General features: G+C 40.0%; 1 protein-coding gene across 4 annotated transcripts in view; it reads right to left on the reverse strand.

Annotated features, from left to right (window-relative positions):
• The window catches only part of AGTPBP1 (ATP/GTP binding protein 1), a 176594-nt gene extending 153425 nt beyond the window's left edge, over window positions 1–23169 (reverse strand). For 2 of the 4 annotated variants that reach the window (XM_032634993.1, XM_032634996.1), the window contains exon 1: window positions 22990–23121. The gene's annotated coding sequence lies outside the window, so the exon portion shown is untranslated. Of the gene's footprint in view, window positions 1–10921; window positions 11104–22499; window positions 22547–22989 lie in introns of those variants that run through there. The other 2 variants (XM_032634994.1, XM_032634995.1) reach the window with 2 other exon arrangements.
• Between the last annotated feature and the right edge of the window lie 1523 nt (window positions 23170–24692).

Below are 24692 nucleotides of genomic sequence, written 5' to 3' on the forward strand. Positions count from 1 at the left end.
AGCCATTAAAAGGAATAAAGTTCTAACACATGCTACAGTATGAATTAACCTTGAAAACATTATGCTAAGTGAAATAAGTCAGAAACAAAACAACAAATATTGTACGCTTCCACTTATATAAAATATCTATAACAGGCAAATTCATAGAGATAAAAAGTAGATTGGTTTACTGGGGGCTAGTGGCAAGGGTGAATGGGGAGTCACTGCTTAATGGTTGCAGAGTATCTGTTTGGGGTGATGACAAATTTTGGAAATTAGACAGTGATGACTGTTGTGTAACATCGTGAAAGTAAGTAATGCTACTGAATTATAAGCTTAAAAATGGTTAAAATGGCAAATTGTATGTTAAATATATTTTACCACAATAAAAAGATCATTTTTTTAAAAATCAGCTTACAGTATTTTTTTAAACTAAGTCTACCACGCCTACTTTTCAAAAAAATTGAATCCCATTTTAGCTTAAGCCAGTTATTTAACAGAAATTTATTATTATCACCATATGTGTTTTGTTTTGTTTTTTTGCGGTACACGGGCCTCTCACTGTTGTGGCCTCTCCCGTTGCGGAGCACAGGCTCCGGATACGCAGGCTCAGCAGCCATGGCTCACGGGCCCAGCCGCTCCGAGGCATGTGGGATCTTCCCGGACCAGGGCACGAACCCGTGTCCCCTGCATCGGCAGGCAGACTCTCAACCACTGCGCCACCAGGGAAGCCCTCACCATATGTGTTTTTCAAAATCATAAAAAGGAAAGAGATTAGTCTCCAGAAGAGTAAGCTAAGTTTAACTACCTGGTTATTTTTCAAGTAAGGTTGGTTAAAGTCTTCATTTGCATAAATAAAGAAAAATAAAATTACTCTTGTACAAGCCATATACCACAAGCCATACTATTGATATCTTGTACAGTAAAAATCTGTAAGACTCCTAGGCCTACTTGGATAAAGTACAAAAATACAGTGGGAAATTTAGGAAAAGGAAAAACTGTTTTTTCTACCTACATTACTAACTCACATAAGAGTTTATATCCTGTGTGGGGATGGAGATCCGTACAAAAGAATAGACTAATTAGATGGCCAAAATAAATAGAGGCACAGAAAAATATCATTCTCTATCAAAAAAGCATTAGCAATCATTACTGGAGTACTGTATTGTAAGGCCTAAAATTTCAAGTGCTGTTCTGACAACTTTGAGCCTCACAGGGCCCCAGAGGCCTAATGAGAGTTCTCCCACCCTCACCATAGCCAACAGGAAAGACTCCTCACCCAGCTAGGTCCACTATCAGCTGAACCAATTGCACTCCACTCAGTCCTCAACCGAACTAGTTTCAGTTCCCTGCCAGTCCTCCGAATTATTCAAACAAACTAATCACATCCTCCCACGGGGATGGAGAGTTGCGGGGAGTACTTCATCCTTTTGTTACTCCAAAGCCAATCTCCCATAGACAATTTGGCTAGTTTACTCTACTCCCAAGTACCATTCCCATAGGTTGTGAGTACATGTAACTAAAAAATTGCTGTCTCACCTGATCAGGGCCAGGTAGTAGCCATCCTGTACAATTTAGGACAGGAGATCTCTCTTTCACCAATCAAATGAAGGGAGGTGAACAGGAGGTGGTCAGACAATTACTATATCTAAACTTTCTGTTTACACTAATATCACACCTGTAACCTGAGACCTGAAAATTATTTCATGGATCCTCCAGGGTATAAAAATTGAGAAAGGCTAGTCTAGTCTCTTGTAGGCAGGGCTGGTACAGACCAGAACAGGTCCAGTGCGGTTCTAGAGCTGGTTAAGTATAGCAGGAGATTCCTGATCACCATGGCCTCCTGACCACAACATTTTCCCAATTTTAAAACAGCAGTAAAGATCTAGAGGCAATTTCACAATTAGACAGGAGGCCTCTTAGTCAAAAAAAGACAATAACTCCCTGTGTTTCTCAGTTCTGTGCAGAGGTTTTGGAGGTTGTTCCTTTGAAGCTCAATCAAGAGTCTCTTTAGATGTCTAAACAATTCTGTAAACCACTTAATACCTGTGCTAGATATTGATTCATTCCCCCTCCTCTCCAAATTCACCCTTTTTGCCTGTACTGTGAAAATGGATTTACGCACTTAAAATGCCAATTTCTTTGCCAACTGACATGATACTAAGCTTTGTCAAGAGAGCACTGGAAAGACGCTGTAGGGGAAAAGGATTCTGTTTCATGGTTCCAATGTGCTCAGTTGGCTGCAGCAGGCAAGGCTCCAGGACCCACCCCGACAAGGATGGCTTCTCCAGCACCAGATTCCTGCAGCAGCGCGGCTTCTCCAACAGGAGGTTAGGCAGTTTCGTAGCAGAGTGACGCTGGTGAGTCACCTCCCCAGGAACGCTTTCCCTGCTACCCAAGAGGGCACATATCCAGCAAATTCTCCTAGTGCCACACCTTACCTACTTGACTTGAACGTGCCCCACCTAACCAAGGATAGATGTCAGTGAGCCCTGGGGTTAGAAACTGCTCTTTATATCAGCTATTCTTATATTCTTTAGCGTTACCTTGACTTCTTACTGGTAAATCCCATATTGCTCCAATCCCCTGTTACAATCAATAATTCTTTTTTTTTTTTTAATTTTTGTTGGAGTATAGTTGATTTACAATGTTGTGTTACTTTCCGCTGTATGGCAAAGTGAATCAGTTATACATATAAATATATCCATTCTTTTTTAGATCTTTTCCCATATAGGTCATTACAGAGTATTGAGTAGAATTCCCTGTGCTATACGGTAGGTCCTTATTAGTTAATCTATTTTATATATCGTAGTGTACATATGTCAATCCCAATCTCCCAATTTATCCCTCCCTCCCTTTCCCCCCACTAACCATAAATTTGTTTTCTACATCTGTGACTCTATTTCTGTTTTGTAAATAAGTTCATTTGTACTTTTTTTAGATTCCACATATAAGCAATATCATATGATATTTGTCTTTGTCTGACCTACTTCACCTAGTATGATAATCTCTAGGTCCACCTATGTTGCTGTAAATGGCATTATTTCATTCTTTTTTATGTCTGAGTAATATTCCATTATATATATGTACCACATCTTCTTTATCCAATCCTCTATCGATGGACATTTAGGTTGCTTCCATGTCTTGGCTATTGTAAACAGTGCTGCAATGAATATTTGGGTGCATGTATCCTTTCAGATTATGGTTTTCTCCAGATATATGCCCAGGAGTGGGATTGGTAGATCATATGGTAGCTCTATTTTTAAGGAACCTCCATACTGTTCTCCACAGTGGTTGAACCAATTTACATTCCCACTAACAGTGTAGCAGAGTTGCCTTTCCTCCACACCCTCTCCAGCAATTACTGTTTGTAGACTTTTTGATGATGGCCATTCTGACCAGTGTGAGGTGATACCTCATTGTAGTTTTGATTTGCATTTCTCTGATAATTAGTGATGTTAAGCATTTTTCATGTGCTTTTTGGCCATCTGTATTGTCTTCTTTGGAGAAATGTCTATTCAGATCTTCTTCCCATTTTTTGATTTTTTTGTTTTGTTTTGTTTTTTGCTTTCGGGGGTTTTTTTTTGACATAGAGCTACATGAGCTGTTTGTATATTTTGGAGACTAATCCCTTGTCGGTCACTTCATTTGCAAATATTTTCTCCCAGTCTGTGGCTTGTCTTTTCATTTTGTTTATGGTTTCCTTTGCTGTGCAGACACTTTTAAGTTTAATTAGGTCCCATTTGTTTATTTTTATTTTTCTTTACTCTAGGAGGGATTGCCTGTCCTAAATTGTACAAGATAGCTACTAGCTGACCCTGATCAGATCAAAAAAGATACTGCTGTGATTTATGTCAAAGAGTGCTCTGCCTATGTTTTCCTCTAAGAGTTTTAGTGTCTGCCCTTACACTTACGTCTTTGATCCATTTCGAGTTTATTTTTGTGTATGGTATTAGAGAATGTTCTAATTTTATTTTTTTTTTAATGTAGCTGTCCAGTTTTCCCAGCACTACTTCTCAGCCTTTTGGCTAAGATCAAGTGTAGTCAATAATTCTTTATACTACTCTTTCCCTGTTAAATTACTGCGTGGCTTCTATCTCCTGATCAGATCCAGACTGATATATCCCAACAATTTTTTAAGCTATTTAGTACCCCACGGTAAATAAATCCTCTCTGCTTAAGTTACATCAAGTGGATTCTGTTCTCTATAACTAAATATTCACTGTTTTCTCTTTGAATAAAGAATTTTGGGGGATGGGGGGGTGGGAGGATTTTACAATATTCATAACATCATTTTTTTTTAATTAGGAAGTGATACTAATTATACATGGCCAGGGTTCAGAATAGCTACTGAAGATTATATCCCCAGGTCAGGCTATTAAATACTTTAATTGTAATATTAACTTCATCTTAGAGTACTATCATTCCTGTAATGCCTAACCACTATTTTAAAAAATTAGTCTACAGTGAGATACCACTTCACACCTACTAAAATATCTACAATAAAAAAACACAGATAATGACAAGTGTTAACAAGGATGTGGAGAAACTAGAACACTTATACATTGCTGACGGGAAAGTAAAATGATACAGCTGCTTTGAAAACAGTCTAGCAGTTCCTCAGAAGGCAAAACATAAAGTGGCCATAATGACTCAGCTATTCCATCTCTTGGTACATACCCCCAAAAATGAAAAGTTATATCCATACAAAAACCTGTACACAAATGTTTATAGCAGCATCATTCATAAAAACCAAGAATTGGAAACAACCCAAATGCCCACCAACTGACGAATGGATAAAATGTAGTATATCCATACAATGTAATATTATTCAGTGACAAAAAGAAACAAAGTACTTATATGTGCTACCTGGATAAACCTTAAAAATATTATATTAAGTGGAAGAAGCCAGTCAAGAAGGACCACATAATTATATAACTCCATTTATATGAAATATCCAGGATAGCTAAATCTATAGAGACAGAAAGTGGTCACCTAGGACTAGGAGAGATGGGGATAGGTGTGCAGGAAGAGGCTAAAAGGGTGTGGGGCTTCTTCGAGGGTTAATGAAAATGGTCTAAAACTGACTGTGGTGATGTCTGCACAATTCTGTGAATGTACTAAAATCCACTGAATTGCATACTTTAACCGGTGAAATTGTATGGTATGTGAGTTATATCTCAATACAACTATTTGAAAAAAAAGCTTAATCTCTGCAGGTACTTTCATAATTCAACCATTCCTAAATTAGGATTAGAGACTTAAATCCCTCTGTACCTCAGTGCCTGCTTCTCATGATGGAATACAATATCCTTTACACAAAAGCAAAACTACAGGGCTTCCCCGGTGGCGCAGTGGTTGAGAGTCCGCCTGCCGATGCAGGGGACACGGGTTCATGCCTCTGTCCGAGAAGATCCCACATGCCGCGGAGCGGCTGGGCCCGTGAGCCATGGCCGCTGAGCCTGCGCGTCCGGAGCCTGTGCTCCGCAACGGGAGAGGCCACAACAGTGAGAGGCCCGCGTACCGCAAAAAAAAAAAAAAACTACAGACCCACCTGGCTCTTGGGAATATGTATTCTGAGTTACTTACCCAAAAGAGGTTTGGGGGGAAAAAAAGCTACACTATGCTGTCACATAAAAATCCACAGTATACACACACCTCCCTCAGTTGGGGGAAGAGTCTGTAAAAATTGATTTTTATACATTTAAATGTGGCTTACACTAGAATTAAATGTGGAAATCTGGCCTTAGCAGAAAATCATACAAGCAAATAAACTTGCTCAAGCTAGCCCACACATAAGGAAAAGTAAACAATTTTGCATATTCTAGCTCAAAAGTACAAAGGTTTGGATCTTCTGAATTTTTGATATTTTCCTGATCTTTTGCTCTCAACTAGAACTAGTTCCAGAGCCTAGAGAATCTAAAAACTGAAACCCTCAGTTCTCACTGGCCTAAGCCTGGAATCAAGCTCATCAGCCAAGTCAATAAACAGGCACACACACATAAGGCATCAGTATTTCATACATGTAAGCTGTCCTAATTTTCATTCCACAAGCCACAGAAGAAATTCTGACACACAGCAAAGGTAAAGCTGTATATTCTAAATATATAAAGACTTCAAATACATGTGGTTTTAAATTTATTTCAAGTCAAACTGCTAAAAAAGAAAAAACGCCAAGAACCATATACTGTTCACACTCCAAAGCCCCATCTAAATCTTTTAAAAACAATCTGAGGAAATACGATTCCCTTTGACTTGACTTGCTTAAACAACTTGGTCCAGTTCCCATTCAGCCAGAACAACTTCACTAATTTACTCTCATCTGTTTACTAACAGGTCTCCCCACAAGGTATCATTAGACAAAAAACTTCCACTATTTAAAAACGTTTGAGGGCTTCCCTGGTGGCGCAGTGGTTGAGAGTCCGCCTGCCGATGCAGGGGACACAGGTTCGTGCCCCGGTCCGGGAAGATCCCACATGGGCGCTGAGCCTGCACGTCCCCGCAACAGGAGAGGCCACAACAGTGAGAGGCCCGCGTACAGAAAAAAAAAAAGAAAAAGAAAAGAAAATCTGGGTATGCTGAAAAGAGCTTTTTTCAGCTCTCCCTTATTGTTTCATCATCTAAAAGGAAGAAACCACTTTTCAAGAATATAAGTGCACTACTATTCCCCCACAACAGCTATGTCAATGGGATGGAAAATTGTAAATCCTGGTTATTTAATAAGAAAGATCCCAAAGAATATGCTCATACCCCTTTCCCTTATTAAATGAAAAAGAAACTTTAAAGGAAGTAGGTAAATAATATCTATCGTCTAAAGGAAAGAAGAGTAACATTCCCAGCAATAGGCAGACAGAGATTATTATCATTTAAATTAAGAGAGAAATATATACTCTGGACATGATCTGTGTTTATTAACCTACTCTAAATTACAATATTAAGGTATACATTTTCATCTAGTTACCTTAAACATATGACATTTTATGATTAGTTTACTAATGTTTTAAGCTGATCTGCAAACAGGCAAATTTATTTCACTATATTACTGTTATTAATTTTATCAGAAAATGTGGATAACAGTAAACCTATAAGAAGCTTATACCTTTCACCTTTCTTCATTATGCATCCTCATTAAAAACACAAGAGTTTGGATGGTTCACACACTACTCCACAAAAGATGCTCTGACATTTACAAAGGTCTAATTTGTTCTGCTATGTGATGTTTTAATTATACTACAAATAATAGGGTCTTATTGTTGGAGGAGCAGAATCCAACTACACTTCAATTAGTTTATTTAAAATAACTCTTCCACCCAACACTGATTCCAACTGACTATTTTTATACTTAAACAAGTGCCAAAATTCCTAAATCCATATAGGTGATGGAAGAAATTAAAATTCTTACCTTGAAACACATATTTTCCTTGCCTCTAACCTATGACTCTAACCCATTAAAATGGTTTAAGTTTTGTTTATTTGTTTCTTTGTTTGTTTTAAGGAAAGTACCACAGCCCTAAGTCACCTCCCACTAATATCACAATAGGAATCAAAATATACAGGACATGAGGAACTCAAAAAGCTCTCAGGCATATAAGAAACTAATAGCAAAATGACAAAAGTTCCTCCTTATGAATAATTACTTTAGATGTAAATGGATTAAACTCTCCAATAGACATTGACAAAAATGGATTTTAAAAACATGATCCAACTATATGTTCTCTACAAGAGACTTACTTTAGATACAAAGGTACAAATGGGTAGAAAGTGAAAGGATGGAAAAAGATATGACATGCAAATAGTAACCAAAAGAGATCACGGGTGGCTGTACTAATACCAGACAAAATAGACTTTAAATCAAAGGTGGTTATAAAATATAAAGAACACTATATATTAATAAAAGGCTCAAGAGAGCAAGAAGATATAGCAATTATAAACATTCACCTAATAACAGACTATCAAAATATATGAAGCAAAAACTGACAGAATTAAAGGGGAAAATAGACAGTTCTATAATAACAGTTGGCAGTTTCAACACCCTACTCTCAATAATGGATAGAACAACCAGACGCAAGGTAAGTAAGGAAATAGAGGACTTGAACAACACAATTAACCAACTAGAGATAACAGACATATATAGAACAGTCTACCTAACAACAGATTATACATTCTTCTCAAGTACAAGTGGGACATTCTGCAGAATACACGATATATCAGGCTACAAATTATGTCTCAATAGATTTTTAAAGACAGATAATCATACAAAGTATTTTTCCTAACTACAACAGAATGAATTTAGAAATCAGTAAAAGAAAAATTAGAAAATTCACAAATTTGTGGAAATTAAACAATATGCTCTTAAACAACCACTGGGTCAAAGTAGAAATCCTAAGGGAAATTAGAAATACTTAAAAGACAAATAAAAACAAAAAATACAACATACCAAAATTTATTAGATGCAATGAAAGTAATGCTAAGGGGGAAATTTATAGCTATAAACACGTATTAAAAAATAAGAAAGATCTCAAATCAACAGCTTAACTTTACAATTTAAGGAACTAGAAAAAGCTGAAACCCAAAGCTAGCAGAAAGAAGAAAATAATAAAGACTAGGGCAGAGATAAATGCAACAGTGAATAGAAAAATAATACAGAAAAATCAACAAAAACAAAAGTTGATTCTTCAAAAAATTAACAAAATTGACGAAACTTTAGCAAGATTAAGAAAAAAGAAGCAAATTACTAATCAGAAAGTGCAGACATTACTGATTCCACAGAAATAAAAAAGATTTTATGAGAGCACTGTGAACAACTGTGCACCAACAAAGTGGATAACCTAGGTAAAACTGACAAATTTCTAGAAACCTATTATGTCACAAAGAAATAGAAAATCTGAATAGACCCATAATTATTAAGGAGATTGAGCCAGTAATCAAAATGCTCCCAACAAAGAAAAGCCCCAAACCTGATGGCTTCACTAGTGAACTCTACCAAACATTTAAAGAATATCAATGCTTCTCAAATTCTTCAAAAAACTGAAGTGGAGGGAACACTTCCTAACTCATTCTATGAGGCATCGCCCTGATACCAAAGCCACACAAAGACATTACAAGAAAACTACAGACCAATACCCCTTTGAACACAGATCCAAAAAATCCCCCACAAAATATCAGCAAACTGAATTCAGCAGCATAAATGCAAATCAAAAGCACAATGAGATATCACTTAACACCCATCAGGATGGCTACTATCCAAAAAAAAACAAAAAACAAAAAAAATCCATACATAGGAAATAACAAGTGTTGACAAGGATGTAAAGAAATTGGAACGCTTGTTCAATGTTGGTGCTGGTATGAATGTAAAATGATGCAGCCGTGATGTAAACAGTATGGTCATTCCTCAAAAAATTAAAAATAGAATTACCATATGACCCAGCAATTCCACTTCTGAGTATGTACCCAAAAGAACTAAAAGCAGGGTCTCAAAGAAATATGTGCACACCCATGTACGCAGCAGCAGCATTATTCACAACAGCCAAAAGGTAGAAGCAACCTAAGTAACCATCAATGGATAAAAAAAAAAAAAAAAAAAAGAACAAATATGGTATATACATACAATGGAATGTTAGCCTTAAAAAGGAAGGAAATTCTGACACACGCTACAGTGTAGATGAAACTTGAAGATACCATACTAAAAGAAATAAGCCAATCACAAAAGAACAAATACTGTATGATTCCATTCATATAATGTAGATAAAGTAGTCTAATTCAGAGAGAGAAAAAACAAAATGGTAGCTGCCAGGGGCAGGTGGAAGCGGAAGAAATGGGCAGCTATTGTTTAATGGATCAAGAGTTTTAGTTTTGCAAGATGAAAAGTTCTAGAGATGGATGGTAATAATGGATGCACAACAATGTGAATTACTTAATGCCACTGAACTGTATATGGTTAAGGGCTTCCCTGATGGTGCAGTGGTTAAGAATCCGCCTGCCAATTCAGGGGACATGGGTTCGAGCCCTGGTCCGGGAAGATCCCACATGCCGCGGAGCAACTAAGCCCGGGCACCACAACTACTGAGCCTGTGCTCTAGAGCCCACAAGTCACAACTACTGAGCCTGCATGCCACAACTACTGAAGCCCGCACACCTAGAGCCCATGTTCCAAACAAGAAAAGCCACCACAATAATAAGCCTGTGCACCACAATGAAGAATAGACCCCTCTCACCACAACCAGAGGAAAGCCCACATGCAGCAACAAAGGCCCAACGCAGCCAAAAAATAATAAAATCATTTATTTTAAAAAGAGATTAAAATGCTAAATTTTATGTTATATATATTTTACCATAATTTCTAAAAATGAATTTTTAAATCAAAATATGGACCAAAAATATGAATGAGTCAATATGTTAAAAATTGGAAAAAATAAGTTTCAAATGTAAACACAAAATTAAAACTGGGGGGGACTGGTTAGATGGTGGAGTAGAAGGACATGCTCTCACTCCCTCTTCTGAGAACACCAGAATCACAATTAACTGCTGAACAATCATCGACAGGAAGACACTGGAACTCACCAAAAGAGATATTCCACATCCAAACACAAAGGAGAAGCCACGACGAGATGGTAAGAGGGGCACAATCACAATAAAATCAAATCCCACAACTGCTCAGTGGGTGACTCACAAACTGGTATTAGAACACTAATACTAATACCACTAATACCACTGGAGTGAAGGTTCTGAGCCCCAGGTCAGGCTTCCCAACCCGGGGGTCCGGCAAGGGGAGGAGAAATTTCTAGAGAATCAAACTTTGAAGCCTAGCGGGATTTGACTGCAGGACTTCGACAGCACTGGGGGAAACAGAGACTCCACTCTTGGAGGGCACACACAAAGTAGTGTGTGCACTGGGACCCAGGGGAAGCAGCAGTGACCCCATAGGAGATTGAACCAGACTTACCTGCTAGTGTTGGAGGGTCTTCTGCAGAGGTGGGGGGTGGCTGTGGCTCACCGTGAGGACAAGGACACAGGCAGCAGAAGTTCTGGGAAGTACTCCTGGGCGAGAGCCTTCCCAGAGTCTGACATTAGCACCACCAAAGAGCACGGGTATGCTCCAATGTTGGGTCGCCCCAGGCCAAACAACTAACAAAGAGGGAACCCAGCCCCACCCATCAGCAGACAAGTGGATTAAAGTTTTACTCAGCTCTGCCCACCAGAGCAACATCCAGCTCTACCCACCACCAGTCCCTCCCATCAGGAAACTTGTACAAGCCTCTTAGATAGGCTCATTCATCAGAGGGCAGACAGCAGAAGCAAGAAAAACTACAATCCTGCAGGCTATGGAACAAAAACCACATTCACAGAAAGATAAAGGAGATGAAAAGGCAGAGGGCTATGTACCAGATGAAGGGACAAGATAAAACCCCAGAAAAACAACTAAATGAAGTGGAGATAGGCAACCTTCCAGAAAAAGAATTCAGAAAAATGATAGGGAAGATGATCCAGGACCTCGGAAAAAGAATGGAGGCAAAGATCGAGACAATGCAAGAAATGTTTAACAAAGATCTAGAAGAATTAAAGAACAAACAGAGATAACAATACAATAACTGAAATGAAAACTACACTAGAAGGGATCAATAGCAGAATAACTGAGGCAGAAGAACGAATAAGTGACCTGGAAGACAGACTGGTGGAATTCACTGCTGCAGAACAGAATAAAGAAAAAAGAGTGAAAAGAAATGAAGACAGCCTAAGAGACCTCTGAGACAACATTAAACGCAACAACATTCACATTAGAGTGGTCCCAGAAGGAGACAAGAGAGAAAGGACCCCAGAAAATATTTGAGAGATTACAGTCAAAAACTTCCCTAACGTGGGAAAGGAAATAGCCACCCAAGTCCAAGAAGTGCAGAGAGTCCCATACAGGATAAATGCAAGGAGAAACATGCCGAGACACGTAAAAATCAAATTGGCAAAAATTAAAGACAAAGAAAAATTACTGAAAGCAGCAAGGGAAAAATGACAAATAACGCACAAGGGAACTCCCATAAGGTTAACAGCTGATTTCTCAGCAGAAACTCTACAAACCAGAAGGGAGTGGCAGGACATATTTAAAGTGATGAAAGGGAATAAACCACAACCAAGATTACTCTACCCGGCAAGGATCTCATTCAGATTTGATGGAGAAATCAAAAGCTTTACAGACAAGCAAAAGCTAAGAGAATTCAGCACCACCAAACCAGCTCTACAACAAATGCTAAAGGAACTTCTCTAATTAGGAAACACAAGAGAAGAAAAGGACCTACAAAAACAAACCCATAACAACTAAGAAAATGGTAATAGGAACATATATATTGATAACTACCTTAAACGTGAATGGATTAAATGCTCCAACCAAAAAACATAGACTGGCTGAATGGATACAAAAACAAGACCCATATATATGCTGTCTACAAGAGACCCACTTCAGACCTAGGGACACATACAGACTGAAAATGAGGGGATGGAAAAAGATATTCCATGCAAGTGGAAATCAAAAGAAAGCTAAAGGGCTTCCCTGGTCGCGCAGTGGTTGAGAGTCTGCCTGCCGATGGAAGGGGACATGGGTTCATGCCCTGGTCCGGGAAGATCCCGAGTGCCGCGGAGCAGCTGGGCCCGTGAGCCATGGCCACTGAGCCTGCGCGTCCGGAGCCTGTGCTCCGCAACGGGAGAGGCCACAACAGTGAGAGGCTCGCGTACCACACACACACACACACAAAAAGAAAGCTAGAGTACCAATACTCATATCAGATAAAATGGACTTTAAAATAAAGAATGTTACAAGAGACTAGGAAGGACACTACATAATGATCAACAGATCAATCCCAAAAGAAGATATAACAATTATAAATATATATGCACCCAACATAGGAGCACCTCAATACATAAGGCAACTGCTAACAGCTATAAAAGAGGAAATTGACAGTAACACAATAATACTGGGGGACTTTAACACCTCACTTACACCAATGGACAGATCATCCAAACAGAAAATTAATAAGGAAACACAAGCTTTAAATGACACAACAGACCAGGTAGATTTAATTGATATTTATAGGACATTCCATCCAAAAACAGCAGATTACACTTTCTTCTCAAGTTCACATGGAACATTCTCCAGGATAGATCACATCTTGGGCCACAAATCAAGCCTCAGTAAATTTAAGAAAACTGAAATCATATCAAGCATCTTTTTTGACCACAGTGCTATGAGATTAGAAGTGAATTACAGGGAAAAAAATGTAAAAAACACAAACACATGGAGGCTAAACAGTACATTACTAAATAACCAAGAGATCACTGAAGAAATCAAAGAGGAAATTTAAAAAAGTACCAAGAGACAAATGACAATGAAAACACGACAATCCAAAACCTATGGGATGCAGCAAAAGCAGTTCTAAGAGGGAAGTTTATAGCAGTACAAGCCTATCTCAAATAAACAATCTAACCTTACACCTAAAGGAACTAGAGAAAGAAGAACAAACAAAACCCAAAGGTAGCAGAAGGAAAGAAATCATAAAGATCAGAGCAGAAATAAATGAAATAGAAACAAAGGAAACAATAGCAAAGATCAATAAAACTAAAAGCTGGTTCTTCGAGAAGATAAATAAAATTGATAAACCATTAGCCAGACTCATCAAGAAAAACAGGGAGAGGACTCAAATCAATAAAATTAGAAATGAAAAAGGAGAAGTTCCAACAGAAACCTAAAAATACAAAGCATCCTAAGAGACTACTACAAGCAAATCTATGCCAATAAAATGGACAACCTGGAAGAAATGGACAAATTCTTAGAAAGGTATAACCTTCCAAGACTGAACCAGGAAGAAACAGAAAATATGAACAGACCAATCACAAGTAATGAAATTTAAACTGTGACTAAAAATATTCCAACAAATAAAAGTCCAGTACCAGATGGCTCCACAGGTGAATTCTATCAAACATTTAAAGAAGAGCTAACATCCATCTTTCTCAAACTCTTCCAAAATATTACAGAGGAAGGAACACTCCCAAACACATTCTATGAGACCACCAGCACCCTGATACCAAAACCAGACAAAGAAACTACAAGAAAAGAAAATTAAAGACCAATATCACTGATGAATATAGATGCAAAAACCCTCAACAAAATACTAGCAAACAGAATCCAACAACACATTAAAATGATCATACACCATGATCAAGTGGGATTTATCCCGGAGATGCAAGGATTCTTCAATATATGCAAATCAATCAATGTGATACACCATACTAACAAATTGAATAAAAACCGTATGATCATCTCAATAGATGCAGAAAAAGCTTTTGACAAAATTCAACACCCATTTATGATAAAAACTCTCCAGAAAATGGGCAGAGAGGAAACCTACCTCAACATAACAAAGGCCATATATGACAAACCCACAGCAAACATCATTCTCAATGGTGAAAAACTGAAAGCATTTCCTCTAAGATCAGGAACAAGACAAGGATGTCCACTGTCACCACTATCATTCAACATTATTTTAGAAGTCCTAGCCAGGGCAATCAGAGAAGTAAAAGAAATAAAAGGAATACAAATTGGAAAAGAAGTAAAACTGTCACTGTTTGCAGATGACATGATACTATGCATAGAGAATCCTAAGGATGCCACCAGAAAACTACTAGACCTAATCAATGAATTTGGTAATGTAGCAGGATACAAAATTAATGGACAGAAATCTCTTGCATTCCTATACACTAATGATGAAAAATCTGAAAGAGAAATTAAGGAAACACTCCCATTTACCATTGCAAATACCTAGGAATAAACCTACCTAGGGAGACAAAAGACCTGCATGCAGAAAACTATAAGACACTGATGAAACAAATTAAAGACAATACCAACAGATGGAGAGATATACCATGTTCTTGGATTGGAAGAATCAATATTGTGAAAATGACTATACTACCCAAAGCAATCTACAGATTCAATGCAATCCCTATCGAATTACCAATGGCATTTTTACAGAACTAGAACAAAAAATCTTAAAATTTGTATAGAGACAAAAAAGACCCCGAATAGCCAAAGAAGTCTTGAAGGAAAAAAACGGAGCTGGAGGAATCAGACTCCCTGACTTCAGACTATACTACAGAACTACAGTAATCAAGATAATATGGTACTGGCACAAAAACAGAAATATAGATCAATGGAAAAAGATAGAAAGCCCAGAGATAAACCCATGCACCTATGGTCAACTAATCTCTGACAAAGGAGGCAAGGATATACAATGGAGAAAAGACAGTCTCTTCAATAAGTGGTGCTGGGAAAACTGGACAGCTACATGTAAAAGAATGAAATTAGAACACTCCATAACACCATACACAAAAATAAACTCAAAATGGATTATAGACCGGACACTATAAAACTCTTAGAGGAAAACATAGGAAGAACACTCTTTGACATAAAGCAAAGCAAGATCTTTTTTGATCCACCTCCTAGAGTAATGGAAAGAAAAACAAAAATAAGCAAATGGGACCTAATGAAACTTAAAAGCTTTTGCACAGCAAAGGAAACCATAAAAAAGATGAAAAGACAACCCTCAGAATGGGAGAAAATATTTCCAAATGAGTCAACGGACAAAGGATTAATCTCCCAAATATATAAACAGCTCATGCAGCTCAATATTAAAAAAACAAACAACCCAATCCAGAAATGGGCAGAAGACCTAAATAGACATTTCTCCAAAGAAGACATACAGATGGCCAAGAAGCACATGAAAACTGCTCAACATCAGTAATTATTAGAGAAATGCAAATCAAAACCACAATGAGGTATCACCTCACACCAGTTAGAATGGGCATCATCAGAAAATCTACAAACAACAAATGCTGGAGAGGGTGTGGAGAAAAGGGAACCCTCTTGCACTCTTGGTGGGAATGTAAATTGATACAGCCACTATGGAGAACAGTATGGAGCCTCAAGAAACTAAAAATAGAATTACCATATGATCCAGCAATCCCACTACTGGGCATATACCCAGAGAAAACCATAATTCAAAGACACATGCACCCCAATGTTCACTGCAGCACTATTTACAATAGCCAGGTCATGGAAGCAACCTAAATGCCCATCAACAGACGAATGGATAAAGAAGATGTGGTACATATATACAATGGAGTATTACTCAGCCATAAAAAGGAACGAAATTGGGTGATTTGTAGAGAATATGGATGGATCTAGAGGCTGTCACAGAGTGAAGTAAGTCAGAAGGAGAAAAACAAATATCGTATATTAATGCATATATGTGGAACCTAGAAAAACTGTACAGATGAACCGATTTGCAGGACAGAAGTGGAGACACAGATGTAGAGAACAAACGTATGGACACCAAGAGGGGAAAGCGGCAGGGGGTGGGGGTGGTAGTGTGATGAATTGGGCGATTGGGATTGACATTTATACATTGATGTGTATAAAATGGAAGACTAGGGCTTCCCTGGTGGCGCAGTGGTTGAGAGTCCGCCTGCCGATGCAGGGGACACGGGTTCGTGCCCGGGACCGGGAAGATCCCACATGCCGCAGAGCGGCTGGGCCCGTGAGCCACGGCCGCTGAGCCTGTGTGTCCAGAGCCTGTGCTCCGCAACGGGAGAGGACACAACAGCGAGAGGCCCGCGTAAGGCAAAAAAAAAAAAAAAAGAAAATCTGGACCAAAAAAAAATCTGTTAAAGAGGAAAAAATTTTTAATTTAATTTAATTAAAAAAAAATTAAAACTGATGAGATAAAATTAACAGATGAAAGAGACATTTTCAAGGCAAAGAAAAAATCCCAGAACCCCAGAATTGTAGCAGGCTTCAAAGATCTTGTGGAAGTCAAATTCTTTCACTCTGTAAATTAGGAGAGAAGCTCCTCAGGGAAGTTAGCTGTCTCGCTTCAACTATCATCAGTCAGTTCTGCTACATTCAACAAGAAGCTGTGCCTACCACAAATTAACAAATCTGGAGTTTTTGTCAAAAATAGCATTCTTTTGGGGCTTCCCTGGTGGCGCAGTGGTTGAGAGTCTGCCTGCCGATGCAGGGGACACGGGTTCGTGTCCCGGTCCGGGAAGATCCCACATGCCGCGAACCGGTTAGGCCCGTGAGCCATGGCCGCTGAGCCTGCGCGTCCAACGGGAGAGGCTGCAACAGTGAGAGGCCCGCGTATCACACACAAAAAAAATAGCATTCTTTTCAATTCATTAAACTCTATTATATGTGGACAGTGTTAACATTTTTATTACTATTATTCTACCATAAATCCTTCATTGACATTATTATTATTATTATTCCCAATGTAACCTATACCCTTATAATCATAATCGTAAATCATTTTCCCCATAGGGAAAAGATGTGACACAAAGACAGCAAGTACTGGTCACCTCTCCTTAGGATGGTTCATCCTCAGCATGAATTAAATGAGAAATGAAGGGAGCTAAGTAGTTTATCTTTTTTTTTTCCAGCTTATGAGCTGGGTATCAAGCGAGTTTTCCATACTGTGCCTTCACTCTATTTGTCTAATATGTAAAATCCAAAAAAAATTAGATTTGAACATTTATGTGGAAATGTACTACCAAATCTTCTTAAGAGAGTGTAATTTCAGAATACTAATAATATAGCCCCCTCGTATCAGCACTTGACTAAAACCCTAAGAAACCTCTCAACTTTCTATGAATAACCTTTCCTCTGCTTACATGTTTTTTTTTAAAGAAGGCCTTTACAGGGACCCAAAAGTCTGAAGAAAAATAGACTAGAAATAGTTACTACCACTTTCCTTCCTAATCAAAATTTGGTAGAAATCCCCTATGATTTATACTATAAGTCCTCAAAGTGTGGTCTGTGGAACCCTGGAGTCCCAACACCCTTTTAGGGGGTCCACGAGGTCAAAGCTATTTTTATAATAATACTAAAACATTATTAGCCTTTTTAACTATATTAGCATTTACACTAATAGTGCAAAAGCAATGGCGTGTAAAATTTCTGGCACCTTGGAACAAATTATAATGGTGGCACCAAACTGTACTGTTATTGGTGATTGTATTTTCACCATCAAGCACCAGCAATTATAAAAAAGTCTGTTTCACTTAAGAATGTCCCTGAAATAGTAAAAAAATATTAATTTTATTAAATCTTGGCCCTTGCATACATATTCTTTTAATGTTCTATGTGAAAAAATGGTTAAGTATGCATGAAGCCTTTCTTGCTATATAGTAAATTATAATGCTTGATAGCTGTCTCAAGGAAAAGTGCTTCTGCAACTGAATTGAGAGCTTGAATTAGCCTTTTTCATTAAACACCACCTTTACTTAAAAGAATGACTTAGGTATTTTGGCAGAGGTTTGCTCAGAAATGAATGAAGTCTATTTGTCACTTACAGGAAACAACTGACAATCATATTTGTTGCCAATGATAAAATTTGAGCTTTCAAGCAAAAATCAGATTTTTGGAAAACTCATAACCACCATCATGTCACAACTGGGACAGCTTCCCAATAACTTGTTTCTGATGGAATAGGTGGTGATATTGATATTAACAAACATGATTTTTTTAATATTTTGTAGTGAAAAGTAACTCACTGAACCAATATTTACAAATGACCAGGGCATGATGTTATAAATTCAGGCATGGGCATTAGGTCCACTCTAAGTTCAGACCAACAGATTTTAACATAACATTATTAAAAAGTCCAATGTTACGATTTCAGATTCCATACTGCAACTGTCAAGGAGGAAGAAAACTTTCCTCTACCCTTCTTCTAGGTTATTCTGTCTGGTCTAAGAATTAAATTGGCATGAGACAGATTAACAGGAGAAAAGCAAATTTAATTCATATATATGGGAATCCCAACCACATGAGGGGTCACAGACCCTACATATATCAGAGTTTCAAAGACAGAAAGGTAAAATGAAGTGTGTATGTCATCCTGAGCTACAGAATCGGATAGGGGCCTGGGGCTTCCAAGAACTAAGGTCATTCACAGGACAAGAAGAGCAGATGTTTGACAATACGATGTTTGTCTGCCATATAGATGGGGCCACTAGGATAAAATTTATCGCTGGTAATAACTCTTTTTCTGGGAAAAATCCCCAATTTAAATTCTTCTAGGTAGTTAAGGAAGGGGCAGTAGTTTCCCTTGAACAGGCAGTTTCTCAACTGCCTTTAGCTCAAAATAATCCACACTCAAAAGTGGCACATTTTGGGAGGTTCATTCCAAACCTTTATATAACTAACTAAAAACTGTCATATGCTGAGTTTTGATGTAGTACCAAACAAGTATATCCATAATTATCTGGAGGCTATCAAAATATCCCTTCCTTTTTCAGCCATTAACTGTGTAAGGCTGGATTTCTCTCTGTATATATACTTCAACCCAAACAATATATTGCAATAGACTGAATGCAGAAGCAGATATGAGAATCCCACTGTTTCTATTAAACCAGACATTAGAGATTTACAAAATCTAGAATGCCAGTCTTCTCACTCCTTTATTTATTCTTGAAAAATAGTCATCTTTCACTAAAAAAAATGTTTATATTAACGTAATGGGTTTATAATGATCATTTTAAGTGAATTAATAAAAATTTTGCATCTTTGCTTTAATTTATAATATATAAAAGCTTTTTGTGGTGCTCAATAATTTTTTAAGAGTATAAAAGGGTCCTGAGACCAAACATTTGAAAGCACCTGATGTAAAGAACAAAGTATTAATATCAGATCCCTGCAAACCAAAAAGAACAAGAAGTACATTTTAAACTTTTTTTTAGTTTTCCTAGGAAAATTACATGAAAACTGAAAAGGAACACAATGGCAAATCAAAATTAACCTCATTCTAAGTAACATCAATACAGAATTTTTTTAAAAAAAAGAATGCTTAGATGAAAGTGATTTTATATATCCTGGATACATGCAATATCTTGATTAGATAAACACATAAATATATCCATTAATAGTTTGATAGATAATATTTTTGATAGCTGCACATGACAGCCAAAGAAACATGCAATCACAAACTCAAAAACAGGTGATTAAAATAGCAGCCACCACCACCATGAGGGCAGCATCTCAGGGCACCCAGCTCAGGGTCTAGCTGTTCTAAACTAAATAAATTACATGCTTCCAAGCCAGGACAGTAACACTAAGCTCTCACTTAGCCCCAGCAGAGCAAATGGGTCATCGTGGAATTAATCTGGAATAACAGTGCTCGATCAGCCCAAAGCCCCTTTTCGGCTTACTAGATCCCTTGCACTGAGGAAAAACACTAGCAATATTTACTGAGCATTTACTATGTGCCAGGCATTGTGGGCTAAGCACTTTAGATGTGTTAACTCATTTAATATTCAAGATCATCTTAAGAGTATACACCATAATTATCTCCATTTTTGGAGTTGAGAAAATTGAAGCACAAAGAAGATAAATAACTTGCTCAAAGCAAAGCCAGGATTCAAATGCAGCCTGTCTGGCTCTGAGGGCCAGCCCCTTAGCCACTACACTGTAGTACACAGGGGCACAGTAACCAACAATAATATATAAAGTTTAAATTCAGTGTCCACTGTTGACAATTTCTGTTGTTTACACTGAGACCTACTGCCTAAGAGAAGGTCCCAATTTGCAGAGAGCCCTCTGACAGGTCATCCATTTCTACCCATGCACTGTTCAACTTCCAGGTATTAAGGGGCTTCGAGCAAGAAAAGTAGATTTTGGAAGGTGAAACTGTGGAAGAGATTTTTTTTTGTCCAAGATATAGAATATGATACAAATTAGATGATTTCACACATCTTGGACCTCTTTTTCTTCAACAATTGAAAATAAAACCGTTATTATATAGGAATCTAGCTAGACTATTCCAAAGAGAATAATGCCTCAATTCAAGTCAACTAAAAAAGCTTTATAAAAACTGCATTTACAAAAGTTCAGATTACACTATACATTTAAATGTTTTGCAATGTGGCTAATTACAAGGGTAGCTCTATGTCTATACTTTTCATTTCAGTGTTCAGAGTGAGACTGCAGTTCTAAGTATGTGTTGAAGCAATTCAAGGCAGAGTTTTGAGGTCATTAAAAATGAACCTAGGGCTTCCCTGGTGGCACAGTGGTTAAGAATCTGCCACAACTACTGAAGCCCGCGCCTAGAGCCCGTGCTCTGCAACAAGAGAAGCCACCGCAATGAGAAGCCCTCGCACTGCAACGAAGAGTAGCCCCCGCTCACCGCAACAAGAGAAAGCCCTCGCACAGCAACAAAGACCCAATGCAGCCGAAAATAAAATAAATAAATTTTTTAAAAAATGAACCTATAACTTCACTGTAGAAATTAATTCAAGCAAAGTGGAATGGGAAACAGAACAGGTCATGTTACAACTCATCCTTAAGGATGAGAAATAAGGAGTGGATAAGGCACTGCTAACTCTCTCACAGTAATTACATAAGAAAATGCTTACAGATCTTTCAGGGTTTTGTTTGATTTTAACATTTGGCACACGTTTTAAAATATGTACCATATAAAGTGCCTTAAATAAACTACTACTTTTTTGGCCTGCTGAACTGAAAACATTCCACAATACAATTACAAAAACCACTTTCTGGTTTTCTCAGAGAAAAAAAAAGACAATTTATAAGACGAATTCAGAGGTTAACAAAGAAAGAGATAACCTGATTTACATAAAGATTCCAACACGGGGGCTTCCCTGGTGGCGCAGTGGCTGAGAGTCCGCCTGCCGATGCAGGGGACACGGGTTCGTGCCCCAGTCCGGGAAGATCCCACATGCCGCGGAGCGGCTGGGCCCGTGAGCCATGGCCGCTGAGCCTGTGCGTCCGGAGCCTTTGCTCCGCAGCAGGAGAGGCCACAACAGTGAGAGGCCCGCGTACCGCAAAAAAAAAAAAAAGATTCCAACAAGAACATAAATGGTAAGTGAAAATGAGTGATCCAGAAGACTATTAAAGTCCCTTCTACCTACAAACTGTCGTACATCATAAACACTGCTACAATTTTGAATACCTGAAAAAAAAAAAACCACACAGAATATTGCCAAAGAAAATTTCGACTGAGTCTTACAACATATTAGGTCATCGGCAGTGCTAGACCTGCAAGCACTTGAGGAAGCTATCTTAAAATGAGAAATGGGCTTTAAGTTATCAACATTCACAACGATGTGTAAAACTCTATTCTGTGATGAGTAAATGCCCAGGAAAGGAAACGAACCAATTCAAAACTGCACTAGTACTTTAAGAGGCTTAAAGGCACAGGAGGGAAACAACTATTGAGCCCAGCAAGCCTTTGCGTTGGGTTGCAGGAGTCCCTGAACACTTGCATTAAGAACCCGCAACTCAGGAAGGAAGGCTGGAGGGAAACTCTGCACTGTCATCTAGGGCGATCTGATTCAGGTTCAAATCAAACCCACAGGGCGCCAAGTTGTAAGCAGAGAACACACTTCAGGCCAAGCTACCCACTGAGAGGGAGCAAGCCCAGCCATCGCCGACGTCACACCACAGCCCACCCTGAAGCCCGGCGCACCTAAGGGCTGGGAGCTGGGGCGGCTGGGGAGGCGGGGTGCGCGCCCGGCCCCTGCCCGCCGCCCCTCGGCTCCGCTCCGCGCTGTACCGCAGCCACTCGCGTGGTCACCGCCGAGAGAAAGGGAGAGCAGGGCAGGGGGCCGTCTCTGCCCGGAGACCGCGCCAAGCACCCTCCGCGGGGACTGGAGCGGGGACGACCGAGCCTCCATGGGTGGGGGCGGGGCGTTTTCCAGAAACCGGTCAAAGGCCCCACCCATCAGGGGTTCCTCTCAAGACCCGGTCCACCCCCCGAAAGACGCGGGTTACACAACCTGACAGGTAAGGGGCGGAGGGATCGCAGGACGCAGACCGGGGCGGGCCCGGGGTCGCTCCTCCCCGGCCTCCCCAGCCCCCAGGACGCCGCGGATGAGAAGATAGGAGGGGTGGCGGGCGGGCTAACCGCAGCCGAGGGGCTGCCGGCCCGGTCGCGCTGACGGCGGCAGGGCGCTCACCGGCTCAGGATGGGGCGCTGGCAGGGACTGGGTAAAGGTGCAGCACCCGGCTCAGCGTCGGCAGCGCGGGCCGATGCTCTCCGGGGGCCCGGCGGACGCCTCACCGCCCGCCGCCGGGTGTTTTCATACAAACCCCGGTGGCAGAAGAGGAGGCGGCGGCGGACCCTGCCCGCATCCCGGGCAACGTCAGCGCGGCGCCCCGCCCACCGCACTCCTCGGCCAGCAGGCTAGCGCGCGCCGGGCGGGAGGGAGGGCGGGGCACGCGTGCGCGCGGGCCGGGCCGGGCGCGCGCCGCGGGAGGGCGGGGCGCGCGCCGCGGGGAGGGCGGGGCGCGCGCCGCGGGGAGGGCGGGGCGCGCGCGCGGGCAGGAGCGGGGTTGGGGGTGCTGGGGAGTGCGCGTGGAGAAGGAGGGAGCGCGCGCAGGGGGGAGGGCGGGGCGCACGCGCCGTTGTTTGGGGGCGGGAAGGCCGGGCCCAGAGTCTGGAGAAGGGCTTGTGCGCGACGACGGCCGTGGTCCTCTACAGCTGTCGGCCTACCCAACCAAATGGTTCTTAGGGCGGCTGCCTGTGTCCCGCAGGTCACCTTCCTGTAAGCTCCCAGTTAGAGACAACACCTGTTCCCAGAACTAAGGCGGAGCCTACGCCCCGCTCTTAGGAGGCTTTCAGCAGCACAGGACCAGCACCATGCCACCCCGGTACCTCCGACCCACCTGGTACCGGGGTGGCACTGGACCCTGGGGACCGCGGTAAAAAGCCTTTTCCTCACCTCAAGGAGAGTCCATAATAAGAAGGTGAAGACAAGCAGCTATCACAGCTGGGCTCCCAGAACACAACGAAATTCCGCTTTGTGGCCCTGCCTCAGTAAATCAGATACCTAGTGCTGCAGCGAACAAAATAGCATGCTGATTTACTTCTTGCTTTTTTTTGTAATGTGCGTACATATAGTCACAAAAATGGTAATGCTAAATGGGCCACTGAAGGCAGAGACGGAATGTTTTATCTGAGCCAAAGTAATGTGTCAGAAAGGTAAAATACTGATACACCCCCTTCTGTTTTGACTGCATGTAAACGCACTATAAATATATTCTTAATGAATACTGCCATTTACTTTTTTTAAAGAGCATGGATCATGTTTGCTGCTGTTTATAGTAGCTGTTAAGGAATTATTACAACCAGTTAGGGAAATAAATTGAGAGCTGTGAGGTTTTAGTTTTGTTTTCTTATCAAGTTTAAAAGAAATTAAGCAGGTGTGAAGGTCATTCAAAAGGTAACCGGAGGTGCAGCACGTGTGCTTTCTGCAGTTTGCCCTTGGCAGATGTCTTTACTCCGATAAACAAGAGACTGCCATTTTATAAATGCCACAGTTTCCTTGACTGTGAGCACCAAAAGGCAGGGTACAGTATTTTAAATAATTTTAAAACAACTACCACCCCAAACCACCCAGGCTGAAAAGTGCTATCTGAGAACACCTAATTATCTAAATATTTAACACTTTACAGAAATTAAATGTAGGTAATATACATGAAACTTTATTCAAAGAGCATCTTCCTAAATGAATTAACCTGCAATGTAGAAATATAGATAAAAATGTGAATGTGTGTTTTTGCACAATTTGCATTCAACTTTAACAAACCATTGTTAGTGTGGTTCAATAAGCATTGTTAGTGTGGTTCAATGGTCCGGACACAGACCCAGTAGATTAAC

Source organism: Phocoena sinus, chromosome 6 (genome assembly GCF_008692025.1).
Source record: "Phocoena sinus isolate mPhoSin1 chromosome 6, mPhoSin1.pri, whole genome shotgun sequence".
Lineage (NCBI taxonomy): Eukaryota > Metazoa > Chordata > Mammalia > Artiodactyla > Phocoenidae > Phocoena > Phocoena sinus.